Source organism: Wyeomyia smithii, chromosome 3 (assembly GCF_029784165.1).
Source record: "Wyeomyia smithii strain HCP4-BCI-WySm-NY-G18 chromosome 3, ASM2978416v1, whole genome shotgun sequence".
NCBI lineage: Eukaryota > Metazoa > Arthropoda > Insecta > Diptera > Culicidae > Wyeomyia > Wyeomyia smithii.
In genome coordinates, this window is record NC_073696.1 from 274,407,504 (window position 1) to 274,427,823 (window position 20,320).

General features: G+C 36.5%; 1 protein-coding gene across 6 annotated transcripts in view; it reads left to right on the forward strand.

Annotated features, from left to right (window-relative positions):
- LOC129726897 (dystrobrevin beta) overlaps nt 1–20,320 on the forward strand; it is a 68,275-nt gene that overhangs the window by 7,499 nt on the left and 40,456 nt on the right. Inside the window, exon 2 of one of the 6 annotated variants that reach the window (XM_055684103.1) lies at nt 3,768–4,461. The exons of the other annotated variants lie outside the window; for them this stretch is intronic. The gene's annotated coding sequence lies outside the window, so the exon portion shown is untranslated. The remainder of the gene's footprint in view (nt 1–3,767; nt 4,462–20,320) is intronic. 6 annotated transcript variants of the gene reach the window in all.

Genomic DNA, 20,320 nt, shown 5'->3' on the forward strand with positions numbered 1-20,320 from the left:
CTTCGATTGTGTGAACTGAAACGACACGAAGTGCAAGAGTTCCTCTGATGAGTACCATCATCTGAATAGCACACTGTATAAGTTGTGCGTGTTACGGGTGCAGATCAACCTTTGAAGGAACCCCGTAGGCTTCTGGAACTTCTTTAACTCCGAAAGAAAATGCTCATCCGTACCTACGAAAATACATTTCAACAGTGATGAGGCAACATCGGATTCTAAGTCATGTGAGCTGTTTTCAAAGTTTTTTTTGCTTCCATTTTTGCTGAAAGAGTTGCTTCTGACCACGAAGCCTAATTAGTGGCATCTGGTGTTCCCTTCTATTTAGTTGACCTAAGGACCTTTACAATTACGATCGATATGGTATTGGCTGTAACTAAAAAAATGAAACGGCCATATCTGGCACGTCTTGATGGAATTCCTGCCGTTGTTTTCAGTCGTTGTGTGGTTCCGAACAAGTTCTTTGCGCAAAGAAAGTTTTATGCAGTTTGGAAGTAGTAACTGATGTTTCCCTTACTCAAATCCGGTGACCAACAAACCGTTAGATTATCGTGACATTTCTAGACTTTCTGCTGAGTCTAAAAAGTTTGAGATCATAGTGAGCGGCTATATGCTTTCTCGCACTAAGCACTATGTCTCTACCACTCAACATGGATTTATGCCGAGTAGCTCTGTTCATACCAATTTATTGGAAATCACTTGGCTCAAGTATAGCATCGCAATTCACTCACTAGTCAGGAGTTCACCAAGGAAGCAACATGGGGCCCCTGATATTTGCACTGTTTTTCGATGACGTGACACTGCTCAAATATCTTAAATACCAATATAGTTCACTTACGTGAAATTATGAAGACAAATTGAAAATGACAGAAGCGTTAGTCACCTTTTCGACCGCTAGGTGCGCCACTTCTGATTTTGTTCTACACGACATGCGAGATAGAGTAACTTTTGACAATAATATTACCCTAATGGGTACACTGAAAAAAATGCTCATTTTATTGTGAAGTGGACTCGGCCGAATATTTTATAATAGTAAACTTCGTCAATGTATGAGGCAATCCATGGGTGGTGTTCCACGGTTTGTACGTTTGTCGACCTCCGACAATATTTTGAGTTGTAAAATAGCGACTTCCGGTGACTGGGAAACTGCCGAAAATGACCAAATACCACCTAATATGGGTTTTTTTAACTAGAATGACGCTCAGAGGCCAGAAATTGTCTCGAAATGCCAGTTTGAAATCCAAGATGGCGACTTCCGGTTTTTGAAAAATCAGACAAAATTTTGAATTGTAAGATGGCGACTTGGAAAAAAGAGGAAAATGACCAAATACCACCAATATGGTTGTTTCTTTAACCTAATATGGGTGTTTTTTTTTTTAACCGGAATGACGCTCAGAGGCCAGAAATTGTCGCCAAATGCCTGTTTGAAACCCAAGATGGCGACTTCCGGTTTCTGAAAAACAGCGGCGAATGACCAAATATGGGTATTTCCGCGATTGTTATGATGCACTAAAGCTACAAATCGACCTCAGACAACATTATGAATTGTAAAATGATGACGTCGTGGCCTGATTATTTGAATATTTCTTCTTCGTGCCTCGATAAGCTACATCTATTATATTATCAATATTTAACTCCCGGAATGGCGTTAGTTTTACATACAAACAATATACGCACGAAATCTACAACATATTTTTTTCTGTGAAAGTATGAAATTGAGTCAACTAAATCTAAAATTGAGTAAACTCAGTTTCGTGTGTGAGAATGTCACACGCTCACAGAAATTCAACAGCAATGCACAGTGGTACAGTAAGGCAATGTAGGTGGACATGAGTTTTTCGATGCGATTTTGTGGTTTTAGAGTAAAATTTTTTTTCTAAGAACTTGTTTCTTATATTTAGTCTATTTTTTATGTGCAAATGAAAATTAGGGTGTTCCTGAAATCGACTAAATAAAAAAACTAACTTTTTTATTTGCAGAAATAAATGTATACATTCATCGGCACAATTGTTGATCAACTAATTTTAAGCAACTTTCGGTATTTCTTCACAATATTTATACAATATTTGTTCTTTCAAATGATACCAAAAAATATTATTTATGTTTGACCTAAACGGAGACATTAATATTTTAAAAGGGCCTATTTTTAAAATAGAAATATTGAAAACTCTTCATCTGTACAATATATCGACAATGTTTTTTCGTCAAAATTGGCGTATTTTTGATTAAAGTTACCGAAGAAAACTTTGTTTTTAAATTTGAATTGAAAAAATAGAGTGAAAAGACTGTTTTTGGAAACCAAATTTAATGTCTACAAAAAAGTTACTTAGAATTAGTTGATCTACAAGTTTGCCAAAGAATGTTTACAATTATTTATGCAAATAAAAACAAGCTAGTTTGTTTTTATTTCGTTGATTTTAGGACCACCCTAATTTTCATTTGCACATAAATAGAGGACTATGTATAAAAAACAACTTTTTACCAAAACTATGGCTTTAAACCGCAAACCAAAATCGCAACGAAAAGCTTATGTCCGCCTAAAATGCCTTACTGTACCACTGTGCAATGAGTTTAGTTACCTTTTTCACCACAAGAGGGGGTGTTCCCTGTCTGTCTTCACAGAAATATATGGGAAATTCGAGAGTGAGCTATATTGTTATTTTAAGATATTTGCACTGCTGCTAGGTGATGGTTGCTAGCAAGCAAGAATTTTTGAATGTGTTTACCACCTGGTTTCGAAAGAACTGGCTCGTGATTAGAATTTCCAAACGCGAAGTTATAACTTTCCATCGTATCTTAAAACCGTTTATTCTCGACTATCGCATCGACGGTACTGAAGAGGGTCGGTCATGTAAAGGACCTTGGTGTTCTACTTGACCTCAGACTTACATTCCACCTGCATAACGCTCCCATGATTCCAAAAGCTAAACGCCAGCTCGGTTTTATTTCAAAAGTCGGCGGGAATTTCAAAGGTCCTCACTGCCAATAGGCGCTCCACGCCATGAAAACGCCCACTGATCGAGAACTGTAATCTGATTTGGTTTCCTTACCAGCTAACCTGGTTTAAAGAACGAATATTTTATTTTTTGTTTTAATTTAACTTGACACTCAATATATTAATTAAGACTTTGGTTTGATAAATTATAGAAAATAAATAAATAAATAAAAAATCAAAATTAATAAAAAAAACTAAAAAACCTTTAAAATGTCGTAGAAATTCATCAAAGAAAAATAAATTTGTGAATGATAAAATATGCAAAAATTAGGGAAACATAAAAAAATATTGGCGGATGTGAACCAAAATTGCGGTATACCGACACCGCAACTTACAGACAACCAAAAAAACAATATTTCGAAAATATGCCGAGTCTTAAATGCAAAGCAAAGCCTTGTTGCTACATTCCGAAATTAGAATACTGGTGCTATATTCCGAAGAAGAATACGAGAAATTAGTATATAAGAAAACTAATAATTGTCGGTGGAGCATTAACCCACTATAGATCGAACCTAGATTCTGATTTTTCTCCAACGTGATTCATGACGCGGGCTTGTATTGTTCTAATCAAGAAAAAATGATGGAAAATATTTGTTTAGACTTTCCACAACCGAGTTTTTACTGGCCGTTTCACACTACAGTGGACCCAAGTGTGAAAAAAATATTTGCTTGTAGAACATTGATGAATTGTATAAAAACAATGTTATCTGTTTGCTACTTGAATTAATTATTATCAATAGTTTCTACTGTTTTTTTTTTTCGTGTGACGCGTCAGATGCGGAAATAAATAGCGGGAAGCAGGAGCTGCCGAAAAGAGAGTGAATACTACTATCGCATCCTTGCGCTCCTCAATTTCGCATATGAAATTCTCTCCCGCATCCTGTTACATAGACTGAGGCCGCTGCAGGAGGCCTTTGTTGGTGAACACCAGTGCAGTTCTCGAGCGGGACGATCTACAACGGACCGGATGTTAACTTTAAAACAGATACAACAACAAGTTTCGAGAACACGGTTGTACTTGCAAACACATCATCTGTTTACAAACTTCAATATGACGTACGATTCAGTGAAATACAACGAGTTGTGACTGATTATGCTTGAACAAAGTTTCTCGACACTTGAACTTAGTTTTGGACGCGTTTGTGACGATGAATCGCGTGAAGCAAGACGATCGGCACTCGAACTTGCTGCTATACTGGCAGCTTTGCGGACAACGACATCGATATCATCAGTGTTAATCGTAGAGTAGACCTTTACGGCTCTCAAAAGGAAACCTGCAAGAATTGAACTTACGGAATTTGCGCTCTACAGTACGCTGATCCTCCCGGTGGCGCTCTACGGACATGAATCGTGGACGTGGAAGGTTTCGAGCGTAGGTTCCTGCGATCAACATTCGGTGGCAAACAAGAAAATGGTGTGTGGCACAGGCGCATGAATCACGGCTGATGTTGTCAAGCTGATGAACCACGGTAGGTTACAGTGGGCTGACCACATGGCACGTATGACGGATGAGCGACCGGCAAAGATTACACTGGTCAACACAGGTGCACTTTAAAAGCTCGAACCGGAAAAAACTGAAAGATTTTAGCTATTCAACCATTCCTGTGAGTTTTGGTGTTCTAAGTTTTTTTTTTTTTTTTTTCAAAGACTTAAATGAGCTTACTCGTAAGTTGACGTGTTTTGGTAATGGCCAGGGGCACCAAAATTCAAAGGAATGATAGCTATAATCTTTCATTTTTTTCCGGTTTAGGCTTTTGGAACTGTCGACCAGTATCATTTTCACCAGAGACTCGGAGAGATGCAGAGAAAATATTTTGCCTTTTAGATGTTTTTGATCTATATCTATTTTAATAGATGTGTGTAAGTGATACACACATTTGGCCTTGAGCATTTGCGGGTACATGTTATGAAAGCTGGGTGAAGTAAAACACATGACTTTGGACACTTTTAAGAACCATTTGATAAAAATCTGGGATGAAATACCGAAGTCGTACGCGCAGCTCGTGATAATTCTGCAAAGGCGCAAGATTTCAATTGAAGTAACTCAACTGTAACTCTACAACTCTAAAATGACAATAAAAAGGACCATAGAAGAAATATTTATCTGTTTTCATTTAATTGCATAAATAAAGTGTTTCAAGGAACTTTTGACATCTTTATAAAACTATTATCGGTTTTTGAATTAGTATATATTTTTCGCATTCCATAATTTAAAATTTTGTAGCATTTTTCTATATTTTAAGTATATTTGACATTGTACGTTGTATTTAGTAACTCTAACATTTCAAATTTCTTTGATATTAAAGTTTAAAGATTTTTTTTTTAAGTAAGCATTATGCGTTATTCTGCGATTGCATTCTGCCATTTCTTGCCTATGTACACATTTGAAAGAAAAAAAAATGAATAGCAGAATAGGTAAATGGCACTTTGTTTTGCCATGTTTTCAACCGGCACATACGAACGATAACGAAATGAATGATCATCTAAATTTATTTTTCCTAACCTACGTGACAAATTCTATTTCAAATTTCGCTACTTGCAGAGTGACTGCCGTTTTAGAAGCAATGAAAATGTAATGACAGTTTTTTTACAACAAGGACGCAGTGGATTGTGCAACAAAAACGCGTATGGTTTCCTGTAGCACTTTGGAAAAAAGGACAGTTGCCACTTACTGTCTTCCGTCCGTCTGCTTACAAGGATCTAGTTATGAATTCCCATGTTTATCGTACGAACTACAATGCAGCATTCGTGCATTCATACTGTATTGAATGTGTTACAACATTGACATATTTTCCTATACAAATGTAGGTTCCATTTATACTTGTTCCGCAGACTATTCAAATGTACATTTCCTGCGAAGTGGGAATTTCAATTACGATGGGAATCCGTAAACCGACTACTCTTCTACTAGCAAGTTTGTTTGCAACTTTGTAGAAGAAACACATCTACCATTCGTTCTTTTGATATAAAATAACATTTTATGCTTGGGTTCATGTTAGCGGTTTCTTTTTTCCAGCAAACAAGCAGCTTATCCGGGGAATCTGTCACCGACCGCAGCGGACGATGTAACTTTGTAGCAAAATTTTCAGTCATGTGTTTAATTAATTAACTATTCGCCTCGGTAAGAATACCGGCACACCCCCCGCGCGTTTTACCACCAAAGCCGACCGAGCCACATGATAGCCGCGGTTCGTATGCTGTTTCCATCTATACACCCGGCCACAGAATAGCCTTTCAATCATGCCAGCCGACTCTACTCTACTTGATTCGACTCGGTGCTTCTCCTGCTTGGAATAAGAAGTAACACTGCTGGGGAAGCTTGGTCACGGCCGTCACCACCTCCACCTCCAACGGTTGCGCTACGGACGGGTGTGAAAATACACTGCTCTGCCTGGGAAAAGGTGGTGTGAATAAATTATGCGAGAAAATAATAGCACAAATAAAAGCATTGCACGCCACACTAACTGCCACCGTTTGCAAACAAATCCTCGGTTCTTACGGTGGTGGTGCCACAGCTAGCGAAAACTACGTTGACAAGGATTAGATTACAACCTAGACAGTTAGTCAGTCAGTCAGTCAGTGCCTTTTTCGTTGAGTCTGGCATTCTTTATCTCACCTTTCCGTGTTTGTTTAAGTGCGGAAAAATACATACTCTTGAGCATCACTTGATCAGCGCTTAGGTTGATGTCTTCCTTTATTTTCATTAATATTTGTTGCATGAACGCGCCATTTTTCTCGACGCTGCTCTAATGACTGAAAGTTAGCAGTTTAGACTTAACAAAGTGGATGGAAAGATTCCTCTAGTAAGGGTTACTAAAAGTTAGGGTTAAATCCGATTTTACAGATTGAAATAGTTTGTCACCAAAACCGACCCTTCTTTACTTTTCTTTTTCCGAACATGATGACGCGAGCTGTGGAGGAACCGGGGAAAAGCGCTCAAATCGGGCGCCCAACTGTCGGCGAAAACCGAGACCGAGATCAGAAGGCGGATGCGATGATTGATGGTGCAAAACTGTCTAGTTGTAATTGAATCCGCATATTAGCCCGTTAATCGACTAATGGCAGATCCTTTTACCGTTCGCACTCTGCGGGTAGTTTCGGCCCTGAGAAATGTGGCGCTGGAATTGCGTTGTAAAATTATTGTGCTCTAGACGGACTGCGGCCGTGCGGAGGGTTTTGGTTGAAAGAGGGGTGTTGATTCTGATTTTCTTTTAGATCCTCAGAATAAACTCCTAAAACACACGAGTATATACTTTGATGTAAATCTTTTATTGAAATACTTTTGGTACTTGTGAATATAATCCCACACTAGCAGCTTAATTTTAGTTACGTAATTTTATTAGTAACTAACAATAATGTAAATTCTCTTTTCTGCCTGAGCCTAAAATTTATTTGAAAAATAAGAGTGCTGCCAGGCACCGTTTTTTTTTTTCACCCACAACTCCCCTCATCCCCCACGCACCCGACTGTGTACTGCCGTAATCAACCGCTTTTACGTTTCATGACGATTAAATTGCTAGCCATTTCAATCAGATAATGAAAGCTAAATAAATCTACTACTGACCACTTGGGGAGGGTGATTACATTTTTTTACGAAATTAGGTTCTACCTCGTACCGGTAATGCTAAACGAGTTATCTAACGGTTTAATTCTCCAAACATGTTATTTGAAAACAACTTAGTAAAATCACCCAGCTAAGCTTGGCTTAATTCTGCGGCATTTTTTTTTGCAAAGCGTTGAAAAATTCAACAAACAAAACTAGCGAAATATTTTCCTCCTTCAACTCCTTGTTGAAAATGCAAATCCAATAATTATTCTTGCTCAAACAAAGTGAGAGAGAGAGAGAACGAGTGAAAAAGTAATAATCGGTTGCCCACGATGTAGCATCGAGGAAGAATGCTTTGTGCACGAACAAATTGCAACCGTCAACATCATTTGCGGTGCGCGAAATGCCGGACAGTTGCAGGTCAGTCAGCCGGTGCTCATTATTTTTTTATTCTTTTTTACGATTCCATAAATCCACTAGAAGGGGAGATATTTTCTGCTTCAATTTGCACGACTTTAATTATTCTGGTTCAATACTCAAATGTAGAGTTTACATCCAGAGTAAAGTGTCACCCTATTTAGTCTATTGGCAAAAACAGAAAGTCCAACTCAGCCGAATTTTTTTTTTTTTTAAGGGGGGATTTGTTAGTAGCTTTAGTATTTATGATAAATATTAGTAAATAATGAGTATGTGTGTCCAATCACAAATGGTGACTTCTCAACACTGTTAGAAATTTGTAATTTTAATTGTTAGGATTTGTTTGCTTTCGCAATTAGGACTTATCATTCGTAGGGATTTAAACCTACTTGTCAGAAAAGAGGAAGTAAACTTACAACTAACTTAATTGCTAACTTATTGGCTATAAAGAGAGCTTATCGTAGCAATTGAGGATTGCAACGATTTTTGTCGAAAATTGTTAATAATTTTATTCGACATAGCTTCTAAAGGTTCAACACCAGTAAGTCTATGTAATTCGAGTGTACCAAACCAAGGAGGACGCTTCAAAATCATTTTCAGAATTTTATTCTGAATCCTTTGTAGCGTTTTCTTCCTTGTTGAACAGCAACTTGACCAGATCGGTACAGCATAAAGCATTGCTGGTCTAAAAATTTGTTTGTAAATCAAAAGTTTGTTCTTTAAACAAAGTTTAGAATTCCTGTTAATGAGAGGATATAAACATCTCGTATATTTGATGCACTTGGCTTGTATACTCTCAATGTGCTCTTTGAAAATAAGTTTTTTATCATAAATTAGTCCCAAGTACTTAACCTTGTCGGACCAACTTAAAATAACCCCATTCATCTTGACAACGTGATTGTTGTTTGGCTTGAGGAAAGAAGCCCTAGGCTTATGCGGAAAAATTATCATTTGAGTTTTAGAAGCATTGGGAGAGATTTTCCACTTTTGCAAGTAGGAAGAAAAAATATCTAAACTTTTCTGCAATCGACTGCATATGACACGAAGACTTTTTCCTTTTACGGAAATGCTTGTGTCATCGCAGAACAATGACTTTGTGCATCCTGGAGGCAAATCAGGAAGATCTAAAGTGAATATGTTGTACAGGACTGGACCCAAGACTGAACCATGAGGTACACCTGCTCTGACAGGAAATCTATCAGATTTTGAATTCTGATAGACAACCTGCAGAGTTCGATCAGTAAGATAATTTTTTAAAATTTTGATTAGGAAAATTAAAAGTTTGCAATTTCGCAATCAAACCTTTATGCCAAACACTGTCGAATGCTTTTTCTATGTCTAAAAGAGCAGCTCCAGTGGAATAACCTTCAGATTTGTTAGCTCGTATCATATTAGTAACTCTGAGCAATTGATGAGTTGTGGAATGCCCATGGCGAATTCCAAACTGTTCATTTGCAAAAATTGAATTTTCGTTGATGTGTGACATCATTCTGTTAAGAATAATTCTCTCAAACAGTTTACTTATTGAAGAAAGCAAACTGATTGGTCGATAACTTGAAACTTCAGCTGGGTTCTTATCCGGTTTTAAAATGAGAGTAAATTTTACATTTTTCCATAATTTGGGAAAATATGCAATTTTGAAGCAGCAATTGGAAATTTTCACTAAAAATTCCATTGTGCTCTCAGGGAGATGTTTGATTAGTATAATAAAGATTCCATCGTCACCAGGTGCTTTCATATTTTTGAAATTTTTAATAATTGATTTAATCTCATTCAAGTTAGTTCATTCAATTATTTCTGCAGGTAAAAAATTCTGGGAAGAAATTAAATCAAATTGACGTGTGACTTAATTTTCAATTGGACTCACAAAATTCAAATTTGAGTTATGAACACTCTCAAACTGCTGAGCAAGTCTTTGAGCCTTTTGTTCATTGGATACAAGAAAACGTTCACCATCTTTTAAAACTGGAATAGGCTTTGAAGGTTTCTTAAGAATCTTCGACAGCTTCCAAAATGGTTTTGAATATGGTTTCAATTTTTCAACTTTAGTCTCAAAATTTTGATTTCTCAGAAGAGTAAATCTATGTTTAATCTCTTTCTGTAAATCTTTATAAATAGTTTTAAAAACAGGGTCACGAGAACGTTGATATTGAAGTCTGCGGACATTTTTCAAACGAATTAGAAGTTGAAGATTTTCGTCAATTTCTGGTTAATCAAATTTCACTTGAGCCTTTGGAACAGAATAATTCCTAGCATCAACAATTGCACATTTTAATGCTTCCAAAGCGGAATCAATATTCACTTCGTTTTTCAAATCAAGCTCATTATTGAAATTTCTCTCAATGTGAGTTTTGTATCTTTCCCAATTAGCCTTGTTATAATTAAAAACAGAGCTCATTGGGTTTAAAACTGATTCATGTGATAAAGAAAAAGTTATTGGAAGATGGTCAGAATCAAAGTCAGCATGTGTGATCAAATCACTACATACATGACTTTGATCTGTTAGCACCAAATCAATCGTTGAAGGGTTTCTTACAGAAGAAAAGCATGTAGGACTATTCGGAGACAAAATAGAATAGTATCCTGAAGAACAATCATTGAATAAAATTTTGCCATTGGAATTACTTTGAGAATTATCCCATGATCGATGTTTAGCGTTAAAATCGCCGATTATAAAAAATTGCGAACGATTTCTGGTGAGTTTTTGTAAATCACCTTTAAAATAATTTTTGTGCTCGCGTGTGCATTGAAATGGTAAATATGCTGCGGCAATAAATAAAATCCGAAGTTCAGTTTGAACTTCAATTCCCAAAGTTTCAATAACTTTCGTCTCAAGATGGGGAAGAGCACGATGTTTGATTCGGCGATGAATAACAATTGCAACTCCACCGCCGGAACCCTGAATCCTATCATATCTATGAACCACGTAATTGGGATCATATTTTAATTTTATCTTAGGTTTCAAAAATGTTTCAGTAATAATTGCAATATGCACATTATTTACTGTTAAAAAATTAAAAAGCTCATTCTCATTGGCCTTCAATGAGCGAGCATTCCAATTTAATATTTTAATTGTTTTATTTAAAATCATTGCTAAATTTTAAATTAGAAACAATTTTAATAGTAAAATTTGTGCCTATTTGAATGGCTTCAAACATTGATTTTGCCTGCAACATGGCGTTCATAAGATCGAACATTGCCTGTTGCAAAAAAGAAAGTTTACCTGCCGTAATAGGCCCCAGGCAGTTGACATTAGAAAAAATATTTTCGGTAGCAATATTAGCTGGAGTGATAGGTGTACAATTATTTTCTAGCGTGTTTTGCTTACCCATATTAACGGTCATTTTCGAACTACCAACACTAGGCGGTATAATGTTCGAACTACCTGTAACCTGTGCATAAGTTAAACGGGTATGCAAAGGAGTAGGTAAACTATGCGTCACTGGTACGCTTGGAGAATTTTGTTTTGAAGTTGGTTTTAATTGAGAAATTGAATTTTGTTTACCTTGCCTTGCCTTAACAATTGCTAAACGGACTGGGCATTGATAAAAATTTGACATACGGTTGCCGTTACAATTCGCACAGCGAAAATTTTTACTCTCTTTCACAGGACATGTGTCCTTTTTGTGAGAAGAGTCTCCACAATTAAGACATTTTTGGTCCATGTTACAGAATTTGGAACCATGGCCATAACGTTGGCAAGTACGGCATTGGGTGATATGCTTTTCACCTCCGCCATACTTCCTATAAGTTTCCCACTTTACACGCACATTATACAAAGCATGTGCTTTTTCAAAAAATTTTAAGTTAACCTCATTGCGGTTAAAATGAATTAAATAATTAACAAGGGAAATTCCAGTTCTCTGACTGTTTTCGCCTCGTGATTTTTGTTTCATTAGAATTACTTGGGTAGGGGCTATGCCAAGTAATTCTGTTAAAGTAAGTTTGATCTCATCAACGGTTTGATCGTTGGTGAGACCTTTCAAGACAAACTTGAACGGCTTGGCGTTCTTGGTGTCATATGTAAAAAGTTGTACATCTTGTCAGTTAAATACTGAACAAGACGATCACGACCCTTTACTGAGTCGGCTAATAAGCCGCATTCACCTCTACGGCCAATTTGATAGGTAACTTTAACGTCAGAAACAAAGATTGAAACTTCCTTTTTGAATATATTAAATTCAGAAGAAATAGTTACCACAATGGGTGGAACTTTCTCCTTTTTTAAAGATTTTATATTTTGTATAGTTTCATTATTGGTAACTTCCATTTCACCAGCTTCTTGCTCAGGCAAAATATCAAATGGATTGTCACTACAGACACTCGAAGTGTCAGAAAGAGATGCCTCTCTTTTCCTCCCCGCAGCGATGCGAGGTTTCTTTTTCCGTCCAGCCATTTCAGGTGATACGAAAAAAGTTAAAACAAATGTTAAATTCAAAAGTAGGTAGTCTTGAGAAAGACTGATGGGAAATAACTTGCAGGTAGTCTTTAAAAGACACACTGACAAAACATAAACTTTGAAGCTATAGGCAGTCAAAGACCAGTCCACAAGCAACCGAAAAAACGTCTGATCTGTAGGACAGTTCAAGACGCACTGAACTCAGCCGAATGATTGCGTCCAACACTTCCAATTATCCCGGTGCTTATAATCGGTTGCGAAGTCTGTCGAGACGGCAAAGTCTTACCGGTAGGTACCTACTGTCTGCGCTATATCAACAGCAATCGTTTTGCTATTTTGCAGCGCCATTCTCACAACGAAATGCAAATGAATTGCCTGCAATGTTTGCCATGAAAGGTTGCCATAATAATAACGCTTGTCTGTCTGCATAAGACTCAAACATATCCACCTCGTTGTTGTTGTTGTTGTCAGCTAGGCTAGGGCAGGACGAAATCTGTCGCAAATGCCACCCAACTGCGTAGCAGTTAATGAGCGCTAGCTTGTACGTCGTAACAGCACCGATCAAAAGCATTTCACCTGAATTAACATAAAAGACACGTATTTCAGCTTGAAATATCCAGCGCCAGTTCTACGGTGGCTTCACTGCGCTCCGCTACAAAGCCAGACTGGGGGTTCAAGCTTTCAGGTAGCGATAAAAAAACGAAAGGATAACAATACGACTAGCTTCGAAGAAAGGAGTCTCTTGATAGTCGATGCTCTTTTTTATCCCCCAGTCGATCTTTTCTAACTTGAAAATTTCACTTTCATGCACTTACCTTTCCATTGATAATCAAATACAAGAGAATGCACCGGTTGAAACTTAGACGCTTGACGGTGTGGATTGCGTTTGTGCATCAAAGTTTTATGTATTCAAAACAGCTCGAGAACGACAACCACCCAATAGTGCGCGATATGCTTTTGTTCACTCTCTGTACTTGACTGCCGAGGAGTATTGTTTCGAAAGAAAACATAAACTTCAGAACAAACGAAACTGTCAAGCCGTCTCTCTGGTTGTAGTGGATTGGAAGGAGCAACGGTTTCGAAAAAATGCTAGCGTTGCGTAGCTTTTATTTTAGCCAATCATATTCGATGTTAGAGATTTGGAAATAAAGTTATTAAGATAAAATATATAAAAATATTGATTTTTAAAATCTTCCTTGCAATATTTAATTCTCTCCAGTGTCTATACATATACTGCTTTTTTGTAAAGATTGATAACGGTGACGGCTACGTCCTTTGATCGGTTAGGGAAGGAATGAGCAAAGTTTGGCAATTGTTGTCGCCACAGATCAAATTTACCTTTGCATCTCTAACGACCATGACGGAAACGGAACTATTTTGTCAGCGTAGTAATTGATGGATTTTTGAAATTTCACTCTTCCCTGTACGCTCTTTCAAGCCTCGTTAGCTACTGCTGTCAGGTATTGGCAATTATCATTACTTACAGGGGTGTTCATTCAACTATGTGTCGGGTCTAACTTTTTTTTGTGAGATGGGTGACAACAACCCCATGGCATCACTGACGTTTACGTACAACATAAGTGAAGCCAGCATTAGCTGGATCACTGGATCAATTTTACATGCAATTTGACAGCTGATTCATCCAAACACGAAAAAAAGCAGTGTTCATACGTGCATACAGTATCGGTGTTCAGCGGCAGTGTGTTTAAGTGTCGTTTTCGGGTGATGTATTTATTGCACATAACGTCGAGTGCTTTACTTGATGAAACAGAAAATGAACGCGTTGCATTATTACAGAATGTACACAACATTTATTATTGCCGATTTCGAGCGGCGGTGTTTCTTGCAGGCAGCTGACATCGCGCGATGATTTAATGATTAACATCTCAACGTATGTGTAAATGAGATAAAAAATCAACGCTACTTTTGAACATTTACAAAGCTAAGCTGACCTTTTTTTTAAAATGATTGAATTGATTCGAGCACATAACTCTGTACTCTGCTTCGTTCGTCATGCTTACACTTCTGTGTGAACAAACCTTCAAAAACATAGATGAGTCTAGCGCCACTGTTTTTCACGGCAGCTTCAGGAAACAAGGCCGATGCCACTGGGTTGGGTGACAAACCATCATAGAAACATTTCATATGCTCCAAAATCCTCACATTTCAGTGTTGGATACATTTGCTATATAATTTCTCAAGTTATGCAGAAGTTTGTATTTGTTTGTATGGAAGCACCCCCACCCTCCTCTTTTAAAAGAAGTAAAGTATACTAAGGTTGGTTTTCACGCGTTTTTTTACGCGGATTCCAGAATTTACGCGGGTTTTTTTACGCGGCACGTACCCCCCACGTAAAAAGCGACTTAAGTGTATTTCAAACCAATGTAAAAACATGTCCCGTACCTAAAAACCCTCACATATTAAATTTGGCTCTATTTGCTTGATTAGTTCTCGAGTTATGCAGACATTTATGTTTCCATACTTTTTTGTGTGAAAACCTAAAACTTTTCTCTGACTGCGAGTAAGAAATGAGCTGATATAAATTCATGATAATTTGATTTTTTTATATTTGACACTGAACAAAATTATCGAAAGAAACAATATGTCCCAACCCAAAATCAATTATGTTGCATTCCTTTTTAAACCTTAGGTTCGGATGCCCGCACGGTAGCCATATATCAAAACGGTTAAACTTTCCAATAGTTATTTTGTACTTCTTCATGGGTTAACAATTCGCTAGGAATTTCTGCCAAAATTTACCAAATTTCCTATATACTTTTCAATTAGCGTTCAATTATTCTCGTTGTCAGATTGGTTGGATTTTTCATATTTTGGATCCAAAGCAGAGCTAAATTAGAGAGCCTCTTATAGCCTAGACCAATGACTATCATGTAGCAAAATAGTATAAGAAAAATAGTGGTTTGGTATGCTCACGAATTTCCTTTTAGTAGGGATATGATTACTAGAGATTATTGAAGAGAAAAAATAAAAGAGACTTACGTTGAAGATAATTCGTTTTCCTGCTATCTTTAGTGATGCCACGTACCGTGCAACGCACGTTCTATTTTTCGACGTAGAATACGTCTTACCTTAATACAGTGCCATTCCGGAATAGAGTGAAACGGCAGAATGAAAGAGTTCAATTGCTTACACTTTGGTACCACTGAACGGATTTGAGTCATTGATATATCGTTGGATAGAGTACAAATTTCTCTCATCTATGGAAACAATTTTTGAAATATTTTTTCATAGTAAAGAAGTTGAAATTCATAATCAATTTGGTTATAGTTCAACCAATCGCGTGACCGCGATGATGGAACTCAAGCACTTCCTCAGCACAGCCAATACTGAAGTATACAAACGATCTGACTTCGTCAACGGTTTGTTGTTGTTGTTTTGTTCGCTCGAGTGCACAGTGGTTTAAAACGCGAAAAACGTGATCGTCAGCCTTTTGAGTATGAAATGCCATTTAAATGCTATAGTGTATTCGACAAAGTTTGTATAGGTCTTAAGGGACATCTTTTGATGCAAATAAACTTTTGGTTATTTCACCTAAAAGTGAGATAAAAAAATATTTTTTTTTATTTACTTATCAAATCAAAACGAAGTCTTCTGCAAAGTTGTAGACAGTCTTATGTGGAAAAATTTTGCTCAAGACACTTTGATTCTATCTCTTGAAAATCGACCACATACAGGTAGTTTCATACACAGACATTCTAAAAGTTCTAGAAATCTAAAAATACCAAATAACTTTTTCTGATGTGATTTCAGAGGCCTACTATGTTCTAGACATTTTTTCGTATTTATAGAATACATCATTCTGCCGAACATACCTTCGGTGAATTTTCCATTTTTTCATAGTGCTTAAGATTTCATTGCAGCACTGCGTAGCGAACGGCGCCTCGTTTTTAGCGCATCCATTGAATTCAATTGAAGTAGCCACTCGTCAGAACGCTTTTTTGCCACTCATCAGAACGTTGCTAATAGTGATAAAAACTTTAAAATCTCGCTTCTTTTCACAGTGTTCATTATTTGACCGCAGACGGCGTAAGCAATGGAGGATGTTTAAGTTTCTCCACCATTAATGGCATTTTTTTAACTTATTTATGTAACGATTTTTCGGAGTTGCGTAGTTGCTTTGATCTTGCTGTTTAATTCGTATTACACATACTAAGCTATTAAATAATAATATCAAACAAATTTCATACATAATTCAAACTAGCTCGATAGTCTGAATATGATCGCATTTAGTGAAAAACAGTTATACAGGCACACCTCGATTATACACACCCTCGATTATACGCACCCTCGATTTTACGTACTTCGATTTTACGCACATTTTACCTCGATTTTATGCACACTTTTTTCAAACACATTTTTAATTCCAATATTTTTTGTTTGAATTGTGCATATTGCAGGATTAGGCATCGTTGACAAATAAGAGGCTGTTCATATATCACGTGCAAACTTAAGGGAGAGGTAGAATGATGTCAACGGTCTATATAATTTTTCGAGAATTTATATGAAAGTTCATCCACGGATCCACGTCTGAAATCGCTCAAAATATGTCCACAAATATGTCAGGTTTTTTTACGCGTGGAATACCTAATGTTCCTAATGTGTATGGGACCTCGTAAATTTTTTTTAATTGAGCTAAAAAATAACGTATAAAACCGTCCCAAAAGTTCGAACTTTGACTATATATGATAGTGGTCATTCTGAAGGCCAAAATACAATGTTATAAATTTTCAGTACTTACACCAAAAATTGTGAATTCTTTTAAAAACTGACATATGATTACGTGTGTCCTAAAACGAAAAACGTGATTGGAATGAGGTCAATACCTTGTGCCGTCTTAAAGTTGTAAAAAAATGCAACCCGCTTTAAAAACCCTGTTTTTTATGGATAGTCCCTAATGAAAACTTGTTTGATTAAGAATCGTTCAAAAACTAAGAGTATTAAAAAAAAAACGGCCCAATTTTGATATGTTTTTCTACTGCCATTATTTATCTAGCTGAAATTTTGCAAAAATGTTCATTTCATATCATTTCATATCATCATATCATTTTGTATAATGTCTGTGGCAAAATTTTTGACAGTAATTATCAGCATAAGATCACACCAAAAAATTGGAAAACAACACAAACATATAATAAAAACAAAAATTAAATATCTTTAAAAAAAACAGACTTTTTCTACGAAAACTACACATTACTAGTGAATTCATCATAGTTAACTAATCTGGAAGTATTAAGTTAAAAATATTAGAGTTTATCAAAAAAACAATTTTTCTTTAAATTTGTTTACAGAGTTTGTTTTTTGTGAAAGACGAAATTATTATCTACAACTTTGCCAAAGACTGTTTATCGATAAAACAGACCGTGTTGGCTCAGAAAACATTTTTATCATTATTAGGCACTCGGCTTAGTCAATGCATGAAACAAATTTCAAGCAAAATAAATGGACTCACATACACACACGCACCCATATTCATTGTTTTATGTAATCCTTTTCAGGCATTTTCCAGATATTCTGAGTGAGTTCCTTGCCATAAACGACGCATTAGAGAACGTCTATTAATTACGTAACGCAAATAATTATCCTATTTGACCCCCCTTCCACCTATGTAACTATTTTTCGGATCTTTAATTTTTTTTTACTTTCCAACTTTCCAACCCCCTCTTTGGGCGTTACGTAATAATTGGACGTTCCATTACATGTTTATTTGCAAATTTCCGAATACGGAAATTATTTTTGGGTTATAAAAAATATTAAAAATCTTGCTTCGATTTTACGCACAATTCGATTTTACACACATTTCAAAAACGAGAATGTGCGTAAAATCGAGGTATATCTGTAGTGTCACTTTTCAAGCGCTTGAAATATATGCAGAACTATATATTTCATAATTTTCGAGGTAATAAAATTCGGTATTGCCTCAAGAACATGTTTGTGGCCTTGAAAAAGGCCAATTGTAATTTGTTCTTGGCTGAAGGAACGAAACAATTCTTTTTGAGGTAGTGTATTATTACGAGATACACTTAGCTTCGGACCCAGTGTACTTGGCTGGCTCTCCTGGTAGCAGCAAAAGTACGGGAGTTCGAACTTGACTACCGCCTGCTCGTGTCCTTGGTGAAATCTTAACGATGTGCTTGTTGACGGTTGAACAATTGACGAAAAACTAATGTAGTTCTCGTGCAACGTCTTCAGTCCAACATTCTTCCATAATACCACATCCGCGGCCCCGCCTACTTGTGGCGTTAGTTCTCTTCGTAGGTATATAGGATACTCGCCCGGGTGTATTGAAATCGGTTCCAGTTCACATTTATTCTTAGTTTTTCTTGTGATTACGCTCCTACCACGTGGTAAACGTAGAGCCAGTCCTGAGGCTGCTAACGTCTCGGCCAGTATCCGTATCGATCTGTCGGCGGGGAACGCTGCTAGAGGTAATAGAACAAGAATCATCCACTTGCAATTCACAATGACGAGAAACTGAACGTGCTTCTATCCGGCATCACTAAGTGCCTAGAGAGATGTTCTTCCGAATATTTAAGCTGTTCTGCCTTCGAAGAAATGCATTATTCAATTGATTCCTCCTCCTTTTCAGAACATTATGGGTTTTAGGAGCGATCACTTATTTTTTTAATTAAAACAGTTAATCAGTTTGTCACATCTCAGTACTAGACAGTACACGCTCTACAAGCTATAAAACAACAAAACTATTTTGTCGGAAAGTGTGCGTATCCTATGTCAGTTATACGGTCGTGTCTTAGATACAACCTCTTACTATTTTTGATCGATGGCGACGTCAGCTACGTCCTTACAGTCGGCTTGGGAAAGAAGAACAATCGTTTTCGCCAGATACTGAGTTAACCTCTGCATCTCTGACGACTGTACTGGAAGGAAATTATTTTGTCACGGTGATCCCCGCCTTCTGGCTACTGTACACTAGGGTTTGCAATCCCGGGAACGATTTCCCGGGAAATAGCTTTTCCCGGGATTCCCGAATTCCGCGAAAATTTTTGTTAGATTTACTATAGTTTCTTATGCAATAGTGCAATAAAATTGAATACGTCAAACTGGTGCGACCTGAAATAAATCATTTAATAAAACTCAAAGTCAATATAGTATTTCAACGTAAAAATCATCTTTACATGTTAATTAGTAGGAATTCATATGCTTTAAGACTGACTTATTTCAAGTCGTATTGAACTGATTATATACTATTTTATCGTTTCCTTCCGGTTTGTCTCGGTCACAGAAAACCACCGAATGGCGAAATAACGAATAAACGAAGTTAATCAACCAAAATTCTTCCTCGGAATTTTACGCTCCAGTCAATGGTGATAGAAACTCCAAAAGGGTTTGAAATGTTGTTTTGTTGATGAAAACTAGATTTGAAACGAAGTTTATTTAAAAAAAAATCGCACCGTGTAATGACATAGCGAATATAATTAATAAAAAAATAGCGAATAGATTTCTAGAGAAACATTTCAAAAGGTCCTATCTACTTTGATCGATTTTTTGATCGATCACTTTCATTCAATCACCACAACTCATTAAACACCTTTTAAGACACGTTATTTGCACAAGTTGATAGCGGAGTTGAAAACCACGCTTGGGAGAGTTACCAAAGCTGAACCATTACCAAAATGAAACGACGCTCCAGGAAAACGATGAAAGCAGATAGGACCTTTTGAAATGTTTATGTAGATTTGGTACCGCTCAAGTAAACAGTAAATATTTACTGTAGTGTAAAAGATATTTTGCCCGAAAAATCCGTACCATATATATATATATATATATATATATATATATATATATATATATATATATATATATATATATATATATATATATATATATATATATATATATATATATATATATATATATATATATATATATATATATATATATATATATATATAGCAGATATTTTCCTCGTCTAATGCCTGCACAACAC